General features: G+C 35.4%; 1 protein-coding gene across 4 annotated transcripts in view; it reads right to left on the bottom strand.

Annotated features, from left to right (window-relative positions):
- Neto (Neuropilin and tolloid-like) overlaps window positions 1-10832 on the bottom strand; it is a 60131-nt gene extending 49299 nt beyond the window's left edge. For 2 of the 4 annotated variants that reach the window (XM_036371768.2, XM_070109430.1), the window contains exon 1: window positions 10657-10832. The gene's annotated coding sequence lies outside the window, so the exon portion shown is untranslated. The remainder of the gene's footprint in view (window positions 1-10656) is intronic. The other 2 variants (XM_036371767.2, XM_036371769.2) reach the window with 2 other exon arrangements.
- Between the last annotated feature and the right edge of the window lie 9558 nt (window positions 10833-20390).

The following is a 20390-nucleotide window of genomic DNA, read 5'->3' as shown; positions in this document are numbered from 1 at the left end:
GGAACGATGAGCCAACGATAAATTACGTTATTATCGGCACTCCGTTACATGCGCCGTTATGATTTTTCATTAAAATTTAACAATCCCAATCTTATAACACTTCATATCATTCCGTTCTACTTTACTACTTGCAGCTCAACTGTGTTTACACGCTCTCAGCAAGTCAACGCTACTCAACTAGCTGCCGCGCGACCTTTTGCTGTGGCAAGTAAGTGCTTACATACCATTTAGCATTTACTGTATATACAGCTGTGTTCACAAAAATAGCAGTGCGAGAAATGCAATCAAGTAATGTTATTTTTTTTCAAGTTCCGTTACGATTATTCCAACGTCTACGCATTGTTGTGTTAGAATGGAATGTGTATAAGGAAGAAACGAAAAAATCCCGTTAGATTTGCGAGATTTAAGCAAATGAACAACTCTTTTTGCTAGAAGCACCAGTCTTTGGCTGTTCATTACAATAGCAGTGCGTATCTTGATAAGCCAAACAAATTTTGTTAAGCCGTTTAATTGATAAAAAGTAAGTGGTTTTGTGTTAGTGACTATTATTAACATTAGAAAACACTAAAATAAATTTATATTTTTTAACTTAGTGGGCAGGGGCAAACATTGTACTCCTGAAAAAAGAAATATTATAGTGCAACTAAGAAACCTGGGAAAAACATATAAAGACATCCAAGAAATATGTGGATGTTCTGCTAAAATGATTCATAATGCTTTAAACTTTAAAGAAATGCCCGAAAATCGTGGTATCCAACGTAAAACCACACCTCATGAGGACCGATCTTTTGTGCGATATAGCAGGGCGCAGCCTTTTGCATAGTCCAGCAAGATAAAAAATGACTTAAGCTTGAATGTTAGTGGCGTTACTATTCGGCGACGTTTTAAAGAACAAAATCTCAAAGCGTGCCATCCACGAAAAGTTCCACTGTTAGCCACCAGACATGTCAAAGCACGTTTGGAGTTCGCCAAAAATCACCTTAATTGGCCCATTACAAGGTGGCGAAATATTTTATGGAGTGACGAAAGTAAAATTGTGTTATTTGGTGGAAAGGGCTCCAGACAATATGTCAGACGTCCACCTAACACAGAGTATGGGCATTTTTTCTTACAGTGTAGTGGGCCCTATATTCATGATTGATGGGATCATGGATCGATCTGTATATGTTAACATATTAGAAAATGTTATGTTTCCTTATGCCAATTGGGAAATGCCACTAAAATGGACGTTTTAACAGGATAAAGACCCCAAACATACAAGTAAACTGGTCAAAAGCTGGATGGCATCAAAGCGGATCGATCTTATGTCATGGCCTGCGCAGTCTCCGGATTTAAATCCAATTGAAAACCTATGGGGAGATGTTAAACGATATGTTGCAAACGCAAATCCAACATCTCGATCACAGCATTGGGAGGTTGTTCAAAAATCATGGTAGCGGATCCCTGTCAAGCGCTGCCAGGACTTGGTGGATTCTATGCCTCGCAGTTGCCAGGCCATAATAAAAAATAATGGGTACACGACTAAGTACTAACCCAAGCAAACAAATTAAAATAGTTTTTTGGATTTCAACAATCTTTTTTTCAACTAATTCCACTGTTTTCATTACTCACTGCTTTTTTATGAACAGCTGTAAACCGCACTTTTTTGTTTAAATTAATAATGTAAAAAAAATTAACAACATTTTGAATAATAAATTGATGTGTTTTTGTTTAAAATAATCACAAAGTTAAAACAAAATTAAATTTGTGAACATTCATTTACTTTTTGATATATAAAATTAAGTTTAAAGTTGTAGCTCATGAGCACTGCTATTTTTATGAACACAGCTGTATATGTATATATATATGAGCGTGTATTTTAAGGCTCTTAAAATTATTCGAATAACCCGAAAACCGATTATTCGAATATCCGGTTTGTAATCGTTCGTACGAATATTACCCGAATAGTATTATTCGAATAGTCGTCACATTGCTCTGTTGCGAGTATTTGAATAAAGGAAAATTGTTTGAAATCCACGCAGCTTCTGATTTTTGCCTTTTCCCAGATAATCCGGTTAGTCGAATACTAAGAACTCTAATGTGTATATACATATGTATATGTAAAATGGGTATGAACATTATTTTAAATTGAATATGCTTGCATATTTATATTTTATCTCTTTGTGTGTGTGTTTGTGCGCAATTTTATTTTCATTTCTGTTGCTTCCGTCGCTCGCATCTTTTTCCGAAAAAATAAAATTATACAAATTTATATACATTAATGTTTCCTAATTACTTTTAATTACGTTTCCTTCCGGCTTGCCGTTTGCATGGTAGCACCACGACAACGACGACGACTGTGACGGCATAAGGCTAGAAAGGGCTGAAAGTCAGAAATTCATAAATTCAGAAATTTTCTGCTCAAGCCGTTTGCCTTTGCTTCCTTCATGACATACTGACAGCAGCTGCCACTGCAACCAAGCCATGCTCTGTGGCAAGTTCTGCGGCAGGCTTTGTCGCTTTGTGTACACACGCTTTCATGCCGTACATCACCCCCGCTACGTCCTCGTCCCCGCCACGCGCTTGGCCCTCTTTGCTGCGTTGTTTGCCGATGCATGCGTGTCTGTCACAGCAAGTCAAATTAGCTCAAGTCAACGGCAACAAATATAAGTGGCAGAAGACTGCGTCGTCCATTCAATCGAGTGCGCCCAATGTGGAAGCCAGCACGGTCTGAGCCTAAGCAACGCGAGCAGTCAAACACAAGCACACTCAGAGGTGAGCGCACAGCGCCTGGCTGAATGACTGAATGAGCTGACAGTGCTGTTGCCATTTGAATATATTTTCATTTCGCCTTTTTTGTTGCTGTTGCACGAAAGTGTTTTGTATACATTTCTGCTTCTATGAATGAGTGTGTGTGTTTACTTTGCTTACAGGTTTTTATTGGCTTTTGCCAACTGGGTGCGCGAGACACACGCATAAATTATGTAGACACTTGTCTGAACTCGTCGGTCTATCCGGTTATGCCAAATTTATAAGAATCAGCTTTGTATATATGTGTGTGTGTATTTTATGTATGTGTGATGTATCTCTGTTTGTGCGTGCCACTATGGCTAAGTTTGAAAAACCTAAACATGTGTAGACGAATGTATAAAAATTCACTTGAAATATATGCCGCCACTGTATATACACACATGCATACATAGGCATATACAGCCTATACACTTATATTTATATACGTACACAAATGGGCTTACGCTTGACATACGCGCATTCCGCGTTGCGAAAAACTTTACCTTCAAAACGGGGGAAAAGACCTTTAAAATTACAGCAACAAAAATAAATATGCTGAAACAACAACAATAGCTAACAACCAAAAACGCGGCCAGGAGAATATACGAGCTTGGAAACTAAAACAATGTAAATGTAAATAAAATGTGAACGTTAACGTAAACGTAAGCCGATGGATATATGTATGTATGTGGGCGCAACAGCAATCAAACGTAGTGAAGGAAGAAGGAGGAAAAAAAAAGCAAATTTTTATTTGAAGGAAATTATTAGCGCGACGCATTGGGTTCAAAATACGCAAGGGCAATAAAAGTGCTACAACAACAACAGCATTAAAATAATGACATGGGCAAAAAAACACCACAACAACTAAAAACCAAGTAATGATAAAAGGAACAAAACTAACAGCAAAAAAAAATGATAGTTGCAAAAACTACACATACAACAATAATAACGGCAGCATCACTAGCAATAACAGAAAAAAACGTTAACTTCGCTATAATAACCTTCACAGTAGCATTTCTTATAGCATAAAAGGATAAAAAACACATTTATCTCGATTGTGACTAGTCAGTTTGTATGGCAGCTATATGCTATAGTGATCCGATTTGAAAATTTTTTTTAGATGTGTTGTGGCGTTGTGTGGGAGAATAATCTGTACTAAACTTCGTAAAGACATATCTTATTGAATATACAATTTTCGATCCCAGCTTGATTATAATCGTTCAGTTTGTGTGACAGCTATATGCTACAGTGATCCGATATCGGCATTTTTAGTAATTTAACAGCTTCTTGATCAAAAAAGGACGGGTGCTAAATTTCAAATCGATATTTCAAAACCTAAGTTAGTAGTTCGCATACATACAGACTTACAGACATATGGACATGGTTAAATCAACCCATCATGGCACGATGATACTTTATATATATATATTCAAACGTCTTCCGACGTTTCTTTCTCGGTGTTACAAACTTCGTGTCAAACTTAATATACCCTGTTCAGGGCATTTCTACCATTACCAACAAGTATAACTGCCTCCACAGGCAATACAACAACAAGACCGCATATCAACAGCAATGGCAGTGGTAGCGTGCTCTGCAAATTAGAGAGTGGTGCGTCAAGGCAAGGCAATACAAAACAGCAACAAGAAATATATTTAAGTGTATATGAAAAGAAAGTGTAAAGGAAAAAACGACAACGAAAAGTATCTCATCCGCCATGGCGACCTCGCTGTTTGGGTGCGTTTACACGCCAACAATCAATTGTATGCAAGTACTTATGTATGGATGTATACACATAAGTATTTTTATATAAAGATAGCAGTATATACATATATGAGTGTGTGTTGTGGTGTGCGCCTGCAAGGCGAAACCTTGTCATTCAGGCTTCACAGCAAGAGGCCGTCGACTGCGCGTAGAGGCTAAGAGTTAAACGCAAAACGTAGCGAAATGGGTTGGGGCGAGTAGTATGGCGAAGATAACAAAGCTGCAAGAATAATAAATGTATGTATGGTAAACAAGGAGGCTAGTTATTGCTGATGGCACTGTGAAGTGAGTAAAAGTGAAGTGGTCTTAAGGCAGGCAAACATAAGTATAGGGAGCGTAACATAATACAGTGGACCTACTCATACATATGTACATACATATATACAAATTTAGTTAGAAGTGAGTCGAAGTGGGCATTGCAAGCGTCGTTGCTTTTATTAAGCGCGGTAACGCGTCGGCAACTTGGCGGCTGTGCTGAAAAATGCTTGGACAGCACTTTGAATCGGCATTTATTTTTATTTTTAAATTTTTTTGCAGTTATTACTATTTTTTTTTTTTTGTTTTTTTATTTGTTGTTGTTTGTGCTTCCCTCACCTGCTTCTCTGGCCACCAAATATAATTACACGTTCTTTCTATACCGCTATTTGCAGTCTTAGTGTAATTTCACATACAAGTAGTAGAATGTGATTTTTTCTAGAACTGGATCGATTGCTGCTATTAACATATTTGTTACAACAAAGTGCCTAATGTTTTTATGGAGGCTATTTTTAATTTATTTTTAAATTCGATGGGTAAAAATTAGGTTTCATAAATAAAAAAAAACAGTTTTACACCTGTTGCATGATTTTCAAAATATCAAAAATAGAACTGTTCAAAATTAACGTTTCGAGTATTTTTTTTAGTTTTATCTATATTAATAAAAAAAATTTTACTGATAAAGACGCGCTACAGAGGTGATATTAGTACACACATTTAATATTATTATTTGCTAATTGTATACTAGTCGCTTGAGGCTATGAACAAAGTGCAAAATTGAGCAAATTTAATTATACGTTTCTAATCAGCACGAATTGTTTAGTTTCATACTTTCATACTTGGGAGAGGCTGTCCTCCCACTTGCAATGCATAAAAATATGTACTTTGATCTTACTGTATACGGCAAATAAGGGCGCGTTCATTTAGACATATCTAATCATTATCTGATTAAATGTTAACCGGACTATTTCAACTGCCCGCGCAAACCGAATCGGTAAAATTTTTTTCCTACATTGGTACAAATGTTTTTTATATTTGTTTGATGGTTGATCTCCACATTTCAATTAGTTTGTCATCTGTTTGTTTACGGCAAGAGAAGTTTATTTGCCGATTTTTACTATGAAAAAAAAACTGAACAACTGAATTGACGTTTTGTCATTTGTTGTCATTGAAAATGTGTCAGAAATGTACCAAGAATACAAATATTTGAGTGACACAAAACATTCATTGAAGGTCGTCATCGGAAACTTGGCTCATGTGTGTCGCCAATCCATTATGACGAAAACATCGAACAAGTTAAAGAAACGGTGCTTGAAAATCGTCGTGTTGACATCAGAAAGATGGCGGAGGATCCCAAGATATCTTCTGTATCGATTCAACAAATTTTAGCAAATGTTTTGGGTATGACGTGTGTCTATACTAGACTCGTACCAGAAGAACTGAATATTTTGCAAAAGGGACTTCGAGTAAAGGTCCCAAAAGATAAGCTTGAAAACGTAGCTGAAAACCCTACAAGTAAAACCATCAAAAGCATCATTTCTAATATATCCTACAATCTAGAGTATGACGCTCCATAAATGTTCCGAATCTGAAAATTAAAAATTTGGCAAAGACATTAAAGACCATCCTAGCTTAGGCTAATAACAAGTAGATTAAGTATTGGTATGCTTGTATTGGCCCAAAAGAAGCTTATTTTAAAGACGATAATCAAGATTTCTATCAAAACACGTGAAAGTGTGTTGTTGTTTCCGTGTCAAATTTGGTATCGAAAAATATATATCGAAGGATCTAGTTTTCGAGGATTTGTTTTCGTCTTCTAAAGGGCAAAAGTCATGAGACAAACTCTACGACGACGCACGACTTCTAAGGAATGTCTATAATAGTTGCCAAGCATGTGTTTGTCAAAGGGTTTAATAATCTCTGTGTTACACGTGTTTTGTAAACCATCACAAGAGAATTTTTAAATTTTCACAATTATAGATTTGTTGAGCAAATAACTTGTTCCAATTTTGCTTGCGGAACGAATACTTTTGTGCAGACATGTTGAAAATGTTGTTTTGGTGATAATCAAGTTATGGCACAAAAAACTTTATTAGTGGGGCAAAGACCACTAACCTCTACCAACTAAGGCCATATCCACAACAGCAAAGACCAAATTTTTATGCCTGAAAATTATCGATTGAGAGTTAGACACCCCGCTGATAGTGTTGGAGCATCATTTGGCTCAGCCCAAATCATTTTAAAGAATGTTTTGTGAATCAAATGTGTCAAGTCTCGATTGGTTCCAAAATTAAGATAATGCATGGTCATACTGCATTAGTTGTTTGCGACTTTTTTGCCAAAAACTGGACTCTTATCGTTCCAACACCATAATATTCGTCTGATTTGGCTTCATGCGACTTCTGGCTATTCAGCAAATCTAAAAGGCCAATTCGGAGACGACGTTTTCACACGATTGAGGAAATAAAACCGAATCGAAAAAGGTATTGGAGGCTATACCATCCAAGGTGATGAAATTGATTTAGAAGAACAAATAAAGAATTTACATTTTATAAATAAATCACCTTACTTTTTGATAACAGTTGTATAAGCCTTGGAAATTACTTTATCTTAAAATATTTGTTTTCGAAGCGGACTATATTTTGGTATAGTTTTACTACCCTATATTTTTGAATATACCAGATTTATGATTAATAAAATTACTTTCTTATTTGAAAAAATCAATTGAATGTTGTTTATGTTGTTGATTTCTTTCGATCATATCAAATTGGTGTCATGATGATTTTTGAAGTGATGTTTTTCTTAGATGCAAGAACTGATTTAAGTAGTCTGAGAGTACATCGGAAGTAATATTATATACAACGACCGGCCTTTCCGGTTTACCCAGCAGTCGTGAAAGTGAGTATGAAAGTATGTTCCACCTAAGTATGTACTTTGTATGTGAAATATATACATATATTAATGTTAAGGTTCGTTATTTCCTAATTTTTTTTTTGCAAACTCTCCGGAAGTTTAAGTTTTGGTCCTAAAAGAAATAAGGTTAGTTTACAAACTTGTTTAGTAAGTTTTTACACTCAGCTTATGCATCGCGTAGGCCAACCATTACATGGTATTTTAAACTACGTGGCTTTCAAAGAAAATTCAATTAATATGGCAGTCTTTAGGGACCGCCAAATATTAATAACAATTTTAAGCTATTTTAAAAGCGAATTTCATTAAATATAATTAGCTTTAGTTCCAAATTATAAGCCAAAGAAGTTAAGGGTATAGAGTGAGGCAAATTTATGCCATTGGCTCTCTTTAATAAAATACCTAAATTGTCGCAGTTAACTGGTATTTAAATTTTTTTTTTATTTGAATTGCTTCTTGAGAAAAATTACGGCCTCTAATGAGCGTTGAGAAACTTCAGTTTAATTGGAAAAATAAATAAATAATAAAATAAACCGCTATAATCCTATTAATCCCCTTAAAGCGCTTGGCATATGCCTTATATACTCCCGACTTGACTGAAAAATTTCCATTTTCTTTTAAATGGCTTTTTTTCATTTTTTGATCTGTTTAGATTTTTCAATTTTGCCTTTTGCCATTTTATATACATATATATATACTAATATACAAGTAGGTATGTATATGTGTGTGTATGTAGGTGTATATTGTGCCATTATTTTTGCTCTTATTTTATTCTTGCGCCTGGCACTTGAACTAAATATTTCAACGTCTGCTGTTATATGCGACGGTGATTTAATTTTTCATTCTTTTTGGCACTGATTAAAAGAGGCGGCAGTGACTGCGAATGCCGTTGCCGCTGCTGACGTTGTAGTCTTTGTTGTTATTGTTGCTATTGCTGTTGTGGTTGTTGCTCTCATTTATTTTCGCATCAACTTTTCCCACTAAATTTGTTAAAGTATGCCAAACAATTTTATTTTACTTAAATTTTGTATTTGTTGTTTTCGCTTTTTCCTCATTTTTTTGTCATTTATATTTTCGTGGTAGACGCTCTAGTTGATATTTCTTTCAAGTGGACAAATTTTTCATACATATCAGCTGAAATATAACTTGTTGTTGTTTTGTTCGCGATTTGTTTTTGTTTTTGTTTTTTCTTTACTTTTCCTTACCTCTTATTAGCGTTTAGAACATTTTGGGGTTTATTGGGGAAAATGTTTGCTACCTTTACAAATAGTTTTCGCTTTCGCTTTATTAGGGATTTTCTTATTGCGGCGTTGCTGGCGTATTATTTTTGCGTTTTTTTTGTTTTTGTAATTGCCGTTCAGTTTGTCAACCAAAGCGAAAGTGGACGCATACACAGCGAAATAATCGAGCACGAAATCAAATAAAATATAATGGAAAATTTAATGAAAACAAATTTGCAGCGCTTTCCTTGCAGACTCCCCGCATGTATATACTGTACGTTCTATTTGTTGTTGCTGTTTTTTTTTTTAGTTTAGGAACATCATGTAAATAGGTTTTCATAATTATATATAGAAGCAACAATATGCAAATGCATACCAATTCAGAGACGCTTACAGCAGCCACTACTCGAGCTACCCACCTTACTTGCATATGTATGTATGTGTGTGCTTTGTTCGTACATTGTGATAAGCAAGGGTAATACGAACTCGAAACTATTATATATTAAAAATTGAAAGGGAAATTAAATAAATGCATAATATACGCTATACACGCTGTACATATGTATGTATGTATGTTAGTCACTACATGACTATACACTACATATATAAGTCTTTAAAAGCCGCTCGTTGCCCAAGATATTTACAAAGCAGGGCATTCAAGACCCCACATAGCATAACGGTATTTCTGTCAGTGCCACAATTGAAACGTTTGTAAGCAGCACGCACACACGTACAACTCATGTGTTTCAAATGTGTGAGTGTGATGCGATGCGGCGTGCGGTGGGGGTACTCCGTCGCTAGCAAATGGTACGCTGTGTATTTAGGATTCATGGCAATGCGTTGCGTTTGGCGTGTGTGCAGCCTTGGTTTCATTCAAAAGTATTTGCTATGTACACACTTTCGCTTACACACATGGACACACACACACACAAGTATATATATACTTCATTGGAAAATCCTTTCATTGCGAGACAAAAAGTGGAAAAATAAAAGAAATAATCAAACACTAAAAAGCTTTTAACAGCAACGCAACGCTAGTTTGGCCCCCGCTTGCCCTCACCCTCCACGCACTGGGTCTGCGTCCGCCACTTGCTGGTCATTCACACCAGCCTACACTTGCGAAATCCTACGAAAATATATATGCCGTTATCTGCAGTGAGGCAGCTTTTGCTCTTGCCGCCGATACCACCGTCACCAGCGCTACTTCATTACCGTTAAAAAATTTAGTGAACGCATTAAAATTCTGTAGGCTATGCGCGGACGCTGCCGACTGTAGCGAGTGCATGGAGCCACTTAGCGTTGTTGCGCGTCGTCGCGCGCCCGCAGACACAAACACACGCGGCGAAATTCCATTCTAGAAAACAAACATACATACTCATACACGTGCGCGGCGCACAACGACAGACAGCACTTGCTGATATTTATAGGGTTGTATTGATATGGGTGTGTGTGTGCGCATCTGCAGTTTATTCGCGCTTACGTACACAATGAAATCAAGAAATCACGAAATCTACGCTGAAACAATTTAATTTCTATAAATATTTTTTTGCTGGTTTTCCCTGCAGCGAATCGCTGCTGCATTTATTCACGCGATTTTTCCTTTATTTTTCACTTTTAATTTTCTTTCCATACACTCAGCAGTCGTAGTTTCTTTAGCGTAGCTGGCGTTTCTTCAAGCACACACTTACACACACACTGCCACTCATATATTTCTTATACATACGAGTATATATATATTTACATATTTCTATACTATATTCCACCACATATATGCACGCACGTTTGGCTCGCGCTTTTCTTGCTGTGAAAATCGGTTCGAACGCCAAGCTAATCCACGACAGACTGACAGCTAGCAATTTGTTGGCCGAACGCGTAACCAGTGTCGAGCGGCCACATTATTTAGAGGCAATAGTGTGAAGAAGACTACTTGCCATAGTCCATAAATATGGATGCTGCAACGTCTGTCCCGACGATTTCCCAGTATTTTCCACGTGAGCAGTTGTTGTATTGCTGAGCACAAACGAGCGTGTCTCTCCGTTATTGCAAGTTGTTCTCCGCTGTTGCCTACACTAAGGCGCAGCGAAATTTTGTTGTCATATCTCTTTCACTTTGCGTCCGCTTTGTAATTCGAAAGCGTGTATTTTGATATATACGTATGGGTGTAAATATATACATATATATATATATATTTGCTTACTTTTTCTGTTTGTTTACATCGTTTTTTCTTACACACAACAGGCACAGCTGTGACTGCGTTGTATATGTTGAAGAAATGCGTACAAATGATTTGTTTTAGCGAATTTGCCGTCTTTGCCGAGCGAACTAGGGGTATAATAAGCATGGTTTTTAGTTATGAGAACATCGAGAAATGTGTGGACTACTTTTTGTAGCCTAAAAGTAGTTCTTAATTTTCAGACGGCTTCAATATTCCAAAAACAATTATTAATATCATTTAACCACAGTAAAAACTAAAGAACGTTAGTGTTAAGCTGCTTAGACGGAGAGACCACTAACCATGTTTTCGTCTATCAATCAAACGTAAATGGAGATGGGGGAAAGTATTATTAATTATCTGAAAAAAATAGTGTGGCCCAATACCCAGAAGAAAGTCTATCTTGCTAAATAGAGCAATAGATTAAATTTGTTAGGTACTCCACGTCGTATGATTAATTAGAATCATTCACAATTTCTCTCTGTACTTGTATATAATCGGCCAGTGCTGAAACCTTTGTAAATGGTAAAATGTGAAAAAAATCATAGTATGTTGAAACCCGGGAACGTCGGAAGGGTTGTAGTTGAATTTTGAACAAAATAACGAGACCTATAGACAAAAATCGTACGACAAAGTTGTAGGTAATAAGAAGATCTAAAACTTATTTATTAACACCCTCTCTACATAAGCTTAAGATTTATTTGAAAATTTTTTGGTTTTTTTTATTTTTTTTTAGTTTTAAGAAATTTGGTGTAAACTTCCCCTTTTATGTTCCAAACACATTGCAATATTTTTGATTTAAAATATTTATTTTTTACATTTCTTTGACCTTATATTGGAAAAGAGCTTAATTTTTAAACGATTATTCTCACTTCGAAATACCGCTTTTTTTAGAAAAGGCGTAAAACTTTTTTTTGTTGAAATCTCTACTTTCTGATGAACATTGTTTCGTTTTCAACCCGGTGGTTCCCTGAAACCGTGCAACCGAATACACATATATATATATATTGATCCAAACAAGCCAAACAGTGTTATCTTCAATTTTAAGGCCTATTACTTGCGGCGAACATTAAAGCAAATGTTTGCAAAAATAAACGGTATATAGAAGCAGTCAATAAGAGAAGTCTGGAAAGACTACAATATCATAACAACTACAGAATGATAACATGAACGCTGTAGAACACATAATTATTTTCTGGAATCAGATAACAGAAAGATCTTTGAAAAGATTGTAGAAAAACATTTGGCGAGATTTAAGAAAGAGCGAAGACGAGTCTAATGTCTTGTCAATATGGACGAAATAGTGGAAGAAATATAGGAATTAGAAAAACAAACCGGTTTAGATCAGGTAAATGTGGAAGACGTCGAAGACATAATTCAATCGCCTGTCGAGGAACAACTTAAGGATATATACATTTCCCTATAATTTCAGTTTTGTCTATACCGAAATTTTTCATCGTGTCTACAAGTGATAGTACCATGTTCAAACTGTGCGACTTTCACTGCTGCTTTGTCGAAATTTTATTCAATAACCTAAACTATTCTCTTTCATAAAAAATCTATAGAAGGTTTTCTAACGTAAAATATAAAATAGGCATATATTATCTGAAGGTTCATAAAAAATTATGAGCAAGTATATATATTATTTTAAATGCTTAGAATGCTATTGTATTTTACACAAAGTCGTGTAGTGGTTGTTATTTACCTGTTTTAAGAAATTACTTTGAGACTATCTTGCGACGGGTGCGTTAATTTTTTGTTGATTTATGGTAGATTATGTTGAAATTAGTTTTGGAATCCTCAAGAAATACCCGACTCCGAAATTTATTGGTAGATAGTAATTGGTAATAAGTAAGGAAGAGCTAAGTTCGGGTGTAACCGATCGTTTAATACGCTCGCAGTTTGAAAAGATCAAAGCCGGGGAAATTCTATGCAAATTATATTAATATATCTGACAGATTGACCGCGATTTTCGGTATAAAGGTCGCATTAGGAACTGGAATCGTCCTCACTTTTTTGCCAATATTGCTAATTTAAACAGAAACTAATAGTCGTCTATTAAAGAAATCTTAGTACTACTTACTAGTTCAATCACCTCAGATCCCATTAAAAAAATACGCCACAATGCTACTTTTCTGTGAAAAATAGCTTATATAAAATGACGCTTGCAAACTTTTAGATGTGCAAGTTTTTGTCGTGGAACAAAGAGAGTAAGTGATATATCTGTTTTCTTGGCGATGTGCGTCTTAGTGTTTTCGAGAGTAAAATCTGGGTTTTACGAAAGAAGATATTTTAATTTTTATGGATCTTTTCCCGTTATTCGTTAGATTTATAACGAAATTGAAAAAATGCTAGTGTGTGCTTACACTCCGGCTCAGAAAGTATTGAATACGATAAAAAATGTGTTAAGAAAGGAATAGAAAATAATTCTTTGCGAAGGATTTATTTAGTAAGGGAATCTTTGCCCCAGGTGTTCCGCTATCTTTTATTTGAACAACAAGTTCTCGCCTGTTACAGCGTTAATCAGGAAAAAGAAGGACCACATAGCGGCGCTCCGTACAATTATAGAGAAAATAAAGCATACCTCTATACCAATAACGATCAAACGCCACGTTCCATCAGCAAGAGAAGAATCCAGCCTATTATATGCATTGTCCTTTGCATTCTTCTTTCATACTCTGCAGTGAAAAATTTCAGAAATTCCTACAATTGAAATGCACACGAACAAACACACGTCGGCTCCATCTATCACCGCACATGTGTTCTTTGTTGTTACAACAACATTTTGTTGTTGCTTTCCCACACTTAAAACTTGGATATGTTTTGCGTGTTTTGCTTTTCATGCGCTCGACCGCGCGCCGGACGGACGGCATGCATGCGAATTTGCCAACACATGCCAATCCACTCGATGATGCTTTATGTCTCGCACTCTCACCCACACAAATACAACCGCATATGCATTGCAACTGCAATAAGCTTTGTTTGCGCGTATGGACATGTGTGTGTTTGTTGCATGGTGTTGCATGTATAGGCGCGAATAATCGTCCTCGTATTCTACCTCGTAATCGCTGGCATAGTCTCAATTGCAGTAGTCATGGCTGCTCGCTCACACCAATATATTAGTGGCGTAATCAGTTGGAACACTTTTTTGCACTTCGGCAACTTTAAGGTTGTCGGTTGGTTGTTGTTGTTATATGAATGGGCGCCGAGGGTGTGTGTTGGGTGTAAGCAGCCTGGCATTTGCAGCTGTTCCTTCAAGCTTCGTGCTTTGTTTTCTTGCATTTATTTCCGGTGTGTTTGCTTTTTGTTGTTTTTGTGGATAGACCGTAAAGATTTACTTATCCTACCGTACTCCAAAAGCCGTGCAAATAACGGTGTCTTTGTGTTTTTGGCTTGTTTGGCATTCCTTTAGTTACATGCAGGTTTTCATGTGCACTCGTTTGTCGAATGGCAGTTACGAATGCATGTACCTTTACTTACATACTAGCTTGTAGGTCCACAGCTGGCATTTGGTTCGAAAGCTACAGAATGCACATAATGCGTGGATTCTTCATATCAACATTTTTTTGCAAAGCTGTCAAATTTTTATGGAATTATACGAGGACATTTTGATAAGTCCTGTTAATCCTTATCTTCTTGTCTAGTAACAAGTCTTTGAAATTACTCCGCTATTTATTTGTAGACAGATTTCATTACCGGAGAAGACATAAAACATAAAAGGTCTTTCGTAATACACATAGTCTATATTACATTAACTAGAATAGAACATTATATATTAGTTTTGCCGCCTGTCTGTCCGTTTGTACATACGCAAAATTGCCTCTTAGTTCTGTCGGAACCGCCGATATCGAACCACTATATCATATAAAGTCTATGCATACTGACCAATAAAAATCAAGTACTTATATGGAAAACTATATTATTTAACGAGATATCTTCATGAAGTTTGCAAGGGATTATTGACCGAGGCAACCCTACAATCTGGGATTATATTGTTCAGACCGGACCACTATAGCTGTCTTACAAACTGAACGGTCGAAAACAAGTGCATATATGGAAAACTTTTTTGTTTGAGGAGATATTTTCACGAAATTTTGCATCGGCAATGATGCGATTTCCGAAATATTGTTTAGATCAGATTCATATATACTTAGCTGGCATACAAACTGACAGATTTAAGTCGCAATAAACATTTTTGCATACTTTTATGTTTTACTTTGTTGTTTTATTATAATCTAAACTAACCGAAGTCTATCTCTCATACAATTTCTAGACTATAGTTGTTTATTTCAATTGCGACCTCTTCGTTTGATTCAATCTTTCCTTCCTGATCCATTCAGCTTTTGAAACGGAGAGCTCACTACTGACTACTGTGGTCGAGAGATTTATCAAACAACCCTCTTATAAGAAAACTAAGAAAAAGGTGCAAGCATTTTGTGTTAAAATGAGAGAGAAATAAAGGCAAAACAATGCCATCTCTTGGTAAAATCAATTAAAAAATAAAGCCATATGTTAGATTATGATTGATGATAAGCTGCTGTTTGGGCAAAATAATAATAAATAGTAATTATTTTACTGCGATTTTGGCGTGTGTACTTTCGCTTGATTTGGACGAGGTTTAATTTTTTTTAAGAATCATCTGAAGATGTTTTATTTATTAGTGCGTAGAAGAATACCATGGTATGGAATAGCTACTGGACTCTGGTTGTTGTCGTAGCGGCCCTGAAGTGATTTGAAGAAATGCTAACGAGTAAGCAGTCCTTGGCTGGTTAAAAATCCGAGTCCTTTCCGGTTACGTAGACCCGACTATCGTAGGAATGATTATTGATCTCTTTGCTTTTTCCCTTTAAAAACATTTGTCTTGACTAAGTCTGTTGTTGTTATAGAAAGGGGATAAATTCCACTTCGGAGGATATTGTATTCATAGAAAGCCATTTCAACGCTCTTACTTTGGAAGATTAATATCCCGGTCTGCCTCATAATGGGATACTTCTGCGCAGTTTTTGAATTAACTCTATTTACTTCGGATAGAATTCCATCGTAGTAACTTGGTTACATAAATTCATACATATTTTACAAGCTCAATAACAATCGTAAATGTTATCTCTTAAGTGTTACGAGATCGGAAGAAGATACAACTCCTTTGAGAATTACAAAAATAGGCTGCCTGCGTTTGCTTAACTCAATTTGTAGGTCCTTACATGGAAGTAGCATTTTCTAGTATTTTTCTTATGTTTCTTGTAGATACATCACTTACATGATTTTTTATTAATGAATATTATTCTTCCTGTTGTAATATTGAATGTTGGCAGTTTTAGGAAACTACAGCACTTTAAGCAGTGTTTTGTAGAGAGATATTTTGAAATTCGAGTGCGCAATACTTTTTACCCTTTGAAAAATATCTTAATATATAAGTGCTCGGAATCGTTTATATAATCACTGGAGATTAAAGATCAGTCAGAAATTTAATAAATCCATTGAAACCGAAATATGGACAAAACAGCAGTCTTCTCAAAACGTATTTCCTTTCGGGCTCATATGCGTAAATCTACAATTCATCACCTATCACGCTGTCATGGACTTGTTTCGAAGCACCGCTATCGTATTTTTCAACATTTCTCTCGGCCAATCGTCACGTGCCTTTTTTTCAGCGATCGACCAATTTATTTTACAATCAGATGTTCATGCAATACTGAATGTATACTGGTCTCACCAATGCCTATATTTGTATCGATCTCACGATAGGTCACATGACGATCTTGCAATATCAGTTTACGCATACCATCAATAGTTTCCGGAACCACAACTGATTTTGGACGACCTTCACCTAATTCATCGGAACACAAATAATACTCGTATGCCTAGTATGTATGAGTTTGTATAACATCAAAATTATTAAACTTTACGATAAAGCTGAGAGTTGCACGATTGCAACACTATGGTTGCCAAATCTCGAAATATAAAAGGCAGCCTACGTAAGAGCTCATATGAAGTGTAAACAATTTTAAACTCAAAGCATTATCAAAAGCGATAAAGAAATAATTCTATTGTTGCCAATAACAATAAATATAGTATATATGTATATCATTATGCTTTCTTTGTAATTTCGTGCAGATTATGCAATTCCGTTCATGAACTTTATATGCTAATACTCGTACTATCTCACACTGCCTGATTTATTGAAAATAATTGTGTTTTGAACTAATTTCGTATCTTAGTAGTAAAGTCTTCTCGTGCAGATGCAAATGTGCTGTCCACTACACCCAGAAACTATAAATTAGCTTTGTCGCAGTTAATTTAAATTTCAGTATGTTTTTGAAGCATATGCAAGCTTTCATTGCCAATAAATTAACATTTCTGTAGTTTCAGCTCAAAACATTGTGCATTTTCAGTTGATTAATTTAAAAATTGTTTATTAAGCATTTTCGCATTTCTGCATATCTGTGAGTGTATTAGCGCAAACACTTTGTGCAGTAGCATTGGAAAACTTTAACCGCTCGGTATAGGTACATATGTAAGTACAAATGGCTATGAGAACTAACACAAAATTTATCATGCATTTACATTTTATGCAATTAATCTTTCTTTTACAATAATATCAGTTAGTTTATAACAACTATATTGCAACTCTTGTTTAAGACAAACAAAAACAATACTGTAAATGATATGACTAAATTACAAAGAATTTTAGCATTATTGTTTTGCATTAAGTTTCATTTGTACTGAGCAAGGAGGTTTAGCTGAGTACTAAGCGGAATGGGCAACAAGAGTTCCATGTAATGCATAATTTTATATACTCGTATATCTTTCCTAGTGGTCTGTACGAAAAGAACCGTAAAAGGATCTTTCCAGATTTAGCCGACAAGTTGATCTGCGACTTTTTTCATGCTCTTGAAAAATACCAAAAAGAAATTAGAAAATGCAAATGCAAAGCAGTTTACTTATCAACAACAGCTACTACTTAGCCAGCCAATGAGAGAGGTTAATATGCCATTTATGGGATCTATCTTCTTTCTTAGGCAAAAATACCCTTTCATATTCCTTTTAATGATCTTTTCTTCTGCCGTTTTAAAGGTTTATAAGTTGGAAAAAACGAGTTTTTTGAGAATATTTCAAGAGACATTTTTTAATATAAAGATAATATATAGATAAATATGATGTATATTTATAGAACTTAATGTACTTTAATAATCGGCGATCCATTTTGAATAATTTTAGATTTCCTTGAATCTGTAGCTGAATTCCACGAAGGCCTCTGATACTCAGAAAGTCGTGTAAAGTCAAGTCGATCGGTCCAGCCGTTTCATATATATATATATTTTCCTATAATGGGCTCTCTCGAGAGGTTTCTTAGAAAATTTGGGTAGTCATTAACGCTGTTAGAAATATTGTTTTTTTACATTCATTTGCCACAAATAATAATCTAAATATCGTTCCTGAATACCAAAATGTACAATACGAGTGAATATCGATTATCTATCGCAGGCAATTGAGTCGTCGTCGAGGGAATGAGTAAAACTGTCAAAATCAAAAAACTTACACGAGAGCAGTTGTTTACATTATATTGCGAGGATTAGAGTGTGAATGTATTGAATGTCTTCTATGAAAATGTGCATACTTTTTTATTTATTTATGAACGTTTCTAACTAAACAATTTACCAAAATTAATTTCCAAAAAAGTCGTGGCTCCTTACACACTTTATAATTAATAGGTTTAACTCATATTTATAATTGTAATAATTGGTCCTAAACGCTGAATTCTTACAAATTTATAGTTAGAAGTAGATTTTAATACTCTTTAAAATTGAAAAACTTAGTCGAGGCAATTCTACTCAACGTTACTAATTAAGATTCTAATATACGTAATTTTTTTAAACTTCACTATCTTTACTTTTACGATTTCTGCCAAAAACTTTAAACAGTGCTTTCCAAAAATCTAAACCAACGGTTGTTATCTGCGATAGTAGTCTGGCTTCTGTAGTTTTTCGCAAAAAATTCCTATTATACATGTAGTATCCATCGCAATTATAACGGCAACTATAATCACTAGCATTTCGCAATTTTTGTTTAGATATCTTGCGCTCTAGTTCTCATCAACTCTTAAAGATAGTAAAAGAAAGTGTATTCAAGTCTTGTTATGAATTCGTTGTACCAAAGGGAAACGTGGCATGGTGGAATGGCAAACATACTGAACACACTGACAAAATTTGATACAAATCCATAAATAAACATGGCCCTTATTAGCTGACAAAACCCCGTCATCCCTATTGGTAGACACTGTACTTTTATGTATTCTATGGCTATAGGAGCTTTGAATTGTATATTTTTCAAGTACCAAATGTCCATGTCGAAACAAATTATTTTCATTAGCTGATTATTTTATACCAAATCAAATTTGGCTCGGACCGATAAAAAAAAATGTATGTGTTTTCGACATATATTCATAAACTCGCGTCTCGCTACCAGTAATGATGCTTTTGATGAATGTGGGAACCTCAGCTACGTTGTCAAGCATCTGTTCGTTACAAAGTAGACCCTTCAAACACTTCCGCAATATATTCAAAGATTCCGTAGCCGTGATATTTTTGGAAACAAAAAATTTCAGGCATACTCGTTAAATTTTTTTTTCCATTTTAAAAATCGCGAGATAAACCTTTCGCATCATAAACAAACAGCTGCCAAACGTACACTAATAGGCATATGGAGATTACACTTCACATGAATATAAAAAACCGCTATACCAAAAAATCACAAAGAATTTATCAAATCGGTTGGCGCGTGGAGTTTAATGGGTCAGTCGGAGTCAAATTTGATCAGATTTTATTAGAAATTGAGGTAACTTATTATTACAATCTATCGCAATTTAATTCGTTCTCATTACCTCAATATTGTTGAGGTTCTAATTGCACTCCTATTTCTTATCCTCTGCGTTCACAACTTTCCAAATTTACAACACGTAGAATATGAGTAACACGATTGGGTTGGATTACAATCCCAGCATGTAGGTAAATCGGCATTATCAAATTACTCCTTATTTGGGTGCTCAGCAGCCAGTTGCTTGCAAACGAAACTAAATTGTGTATGTGTTTGTGAGTTCTTAATGAGCAAATCATCATAATATTCGCATAACGGTATACATATACATCGGCATGTTTGAATATATGTGTGAATGAAGTGAGTACAATGTTGGAGCTCGTACATAATGCGAGTGCATGCATAATTTATTGTTGTTACCCACAAATAAGCCACATGCATCGTACATC

The sequence above is a fragment of the Bactrocera oleae genome, chromosome 5, assembly GCF_042242935.1.
Source record: "Bactrocera oleae isolate idBacOlea1 chromosome 5, idBacOlea1, whole genome shotgun sequence".
Taxonomy (NCBI): Eukaryota; Metazoa; Arthropoda; class Insecta; order Diptera; family Tephritidae; genus Bactrocera; species Bactrocera oleae.
The sequence above is the reverse complement of the archived record's forward strand: the minus strand, read 5'-3'. Positions and strand labels throughout refer to the sequence as shown.